Below are 4,019 nucleotides of genomic sequence, written 5' to 3'. Positions count from 1 at the left end.
GACGTTCTGTTTGTTTCACATTGAAGATGAATGACCTTTGTGAACTGGGGAATGTTCACTGGAAGACTTGCATTGATCCATTTTGATTGTTTGTATCGTCCTGATTCATGCATGATGAGGGTGCTCGTTTGCGTGACAGCATGTGCCATTACTGTAGATGTGTACAAGGCTCTCGTGTGTGTGTGTGTGTGTGTGTATGTGTGTGTGTACAATACATCACACATCTGTATACATCTGGCTCCAGCGTGTGTGAGACCTCAGATGGCCTGTGGTTGGCCTGTGTTGGGTGTGTAGGAGAGGATCTGGTAATACTTCAGATCCAGGCGCCCATCATAAGAGTTAGTTAAAATGTAACAAGGCCCTTGTTAGATGCTTGGTAACATTCCTATGTGTTACAAGACTATATAAGTCTTAACAGTATAAGTAAGGGCTAGGTTGATCGTAAGATGAGATAAGCGCACATGTCATTTGCAATATGACTCTCATAAGAAGCTTATTGAGATGAATATGTGTTAATAAGACTTTGTAATGCATTAAGGCCTTATTAGCTATTAACTAATGCTTATTACAAGCACCTGGATCTGAAGTGTTTCCGAGGATCTCAGTTCTGACAGCAGCGTGTTCTGCTCTCCAGACATGTATGGAGAATGTTGCTAAAGTGGGACGATTTCACAACTATTACTTGTGTCCTCCTGAGCAATGCACCAGTCGATTTTCAGCTTCATACATTGCCCGGTTTTTGAGATAATAGAGCCACAGACACACAGACAGACAGACGGACAGACTGACAAACTGACAGACTGACAGACTGACAGACTGACAGACTGACAGACAGACAGACAGACAGACAGACAGACAGACAGACAGACTGACAGACTGACAGACTGATAGACTGACACACAGAGAGACTGACAGACTGACAGACTGACAGACTGACTGTCTTTACAGAAGATTAGGCTTAAGTGTCCCACTTTAACCTTTGTCCTGCATTGCCGATATTCAGCGAACCACCTTGTTGCACTTCTCATGCAGTCCTCACCTCCAGTAGGGCATGAGGCTGCTGTGTTTGTGTGTGCCCTTGAGTGTACAGTCTATGTCCGGTGTGTGTGGTAAGTTAGTGTAGGTATATATGGAGGGTGTGCATGTTGACAGGTGTCTGTGTGTTTGGATCATAAAGGAGAAGAGTGCTAACCTTGCAACAGAAGTGCCCTTGTGGGTCACAGTTCTTATACGTACTTGAAAGGTGTCGAGGGCAAAGTCCAGATTTTGTCAGTATATTCATATCATAATGAGTGTGTGTCCAAGTGTGTGTTAAAGTGGGTACATCAGAGTGAATGTTCATCTAAGACAGTGAATCACACGACTCTACGTGACTAATCTCAACCTTGATGAAAACTCAATTTGGTTGTCATGGTAGCGGGGATGTAATCAGACATCAGCAAGTAGAGAGGAAATCGTTCTTCCTTAGAGAGAGAAAGAGAGAGAGAGTTAGAGAGAGAGAGAGAAAGAGAGAGACATAGACAGATAGAGAGAGAGAGAGGAGTGTGTCTATAGTGGGAACCAAATCCACTACCCTAGACAATATACACTATGATATCACACTACATTATATACAGTGACATACTGAACAGAACTGTACTGTTCTATTCCACTACTACCACTAAACTATACTACAGTATACTGTGATATGCTATGCTATGCTATGCTATGCTATGCTATGCTATGCTATGCTATGCTATGGTATGATATGATATGATATACTATACTATACTATACTATACTATACTATACTATACTATACTATACTATACTATACTATACTATACTATACTATACTATACTATACTATACTATACTATACTATACTTTACTATACTATATGGCATGGGACAGTAAGACCTGGCCAAGGTACCCAAGGTTTAGTTCAGCTCAATATAATTTTTCTGTAACACCACGTCTACAAAAGAGGGTCCAGAGCTCAGTCATAAAGTCGACCCAGTCCTGGCTTCTCTTGTGAGGGAGGCCCAGGCAGGGTCCACTTGACTTAGAAGGGTAATGGATGTGTCTTTATTTTTCTCGCTCTCCCCCCCACCCCTCCCCCTGTGCCTCTCTCTCTCTTTCCCGCTCTCTCTCTCTTTCTCTCTCACTCCGGTATTTATGTGTTGGCAGTCGCCATGGAGACAAGACACACAAACACTGTGGCTCGCAGACAGGAAGTGCCGTGGAACCACAATGGCGTCACTGCGGCTCGTCGCTCGCCCGTCTCCACGGCCAGGACGCATGCTATTATCCTCGACGCTGCCCGGACGGCTCTCTTTTTGGGTTCTCTTTATTATTAGCATTGCTTTCACAGCTGTGGTTCCTCTTTCATGTGAGCCACAGTAGCAACAGTGATGCTCACAGAACACTGCGTCCCTGGAGTGTGGGCTCCCTTGCTGTCGAATCCACTGGTGGTGTCTGACACCCGGTTGTCGGACGATGCACTCGCAACGCTTTCTGTCGGTTGGACTGAAAAGCTATCCGTGTAGTCCGCTGTGGTACTTCACGGCGGCAGGCTTGTCCCCGATGGCAGGCGTCCCACATGAAATGCTGGGCAAGTGTGTATATGCGTGTGCACACATGCGTGTTTATGGGTGTGTGTGTGTGTATGTGTTGATTTGTGTGTGGCCTTCTTGCTCTGGGTTACGTCAGTCTGGTAGTCCTGTACCGTATGCACATCATTCCCTTCCTGCCTGTTTCTACACAGCCAGAGTCTAAATTTACCCAGCTGGAAACCCCCTTGTGAGGAGACTGCCCTCTCCTCAACCAACTAAATATATCCACCCAAGACCACCTTTCCTGCCCTCCTCTCCTTCTTTTCTTCCTCCCTCATCCCCCCCTCTCGATCTGCCCCGCTCTCTTGACCTCCGTGCCTCTCACGCTCGTCATTCAGGCTCTGTCGCACACTATCTGCTGCATGACAGCTTTCCTCCCTCTCTTCAACTCCCCAATTCTTCCCCTCCTTGTAAACCTCCCTCCCCCCCCCCTCTCTCTCTTTCTCTTTCTCTCTCTCTCTCTGTGATAGGGGTGCCTCCACCCAGTCCCCTGAGGCGGACTCAACGTGTCACTAAGTGTAAGTGCAGCCAGCAGAGATAATGAGGGCAGGTTGGGAACACTCTGCACCGATTAGTCTCTCTCCTCTCTCTCTCTCTCTCTCTCTCTCTCTCTCTCTCTCTCTCTCTCTCTCTCTCTCTCTCTCTCTCTCTCTCTCTCTCTCTCTGTCTGTCTGTCTCTCTCTCTCCCACTTTCCTTCTGTCTCTCTCCCGACACCCAAATAGAGAGGGTGTGAGGGAGGATTCTCCTGAGATGAGGTCATCGGCTGGATGATCTGGATATGTGGCGCTAGGTGTCTGAGAGAAAAAAGGGTGGATAGCTGGGTGGAGCTGGCAGGGAAAAAGGGGGGGCTAGTTTATGAATTGTTAATATGTCATCACAACTAGTATAATGTATGTAGTCTTTGTTTTCAGAATATATCATGGTACTGGCATGTATGCTGGGATATGAAGTACCTAAAGTGAGTCCTCTTATATCCCTTGGTAACATAAGACCAGTAGGTCTACTCTGGGAGTTTGTAATTTCCAAACACAGAAGAATTCTAGTGAAATACTTGATCTTTAGAATTATTCACAAGACTGGGAATAATGTGCACAACAGGATGAACATAATATCCTGTTTATAAATAAGAAAAACAACATAACAAAGATGACGATATTTACAAGAACCACGGTTAGTAATGTGATGATAAAAGTGAGTGGTAGACTCTCTGAGACAGCATCTCAGAGCGACTGTGTAACCGGGACGATGTAAGCATTGATAGAGTGGACAGGGAGTGTGGTCAGCTAGTAGGTGACCGAGGGGGATTTCCATACAACGCTCCCTTAACCGACCCGCCGACTGTATCTGTCACATCATCGGATCTGTCTACTTCCTTGAACTCACAAATAAAATCATGCTTGCCCTCTGTCACACAGGCACGCACG

Source organism: Hypomesus nipponensis, chromosome 17 (assembly GCF_054491055.1).
Source record: "Hypomesus nipponensis isolate SF chromosome 17, ASM5449105v1, whole genome shotgun sequence".
NCBI lineage: Eukaryota > Metazoa > Chordata > Actinopteri > Osmeriformes > Osmeridae > Hypomesus > Hypomesus nipponensis.
This window is presented reverse-complemented; position numbering follows the sequence as displayed.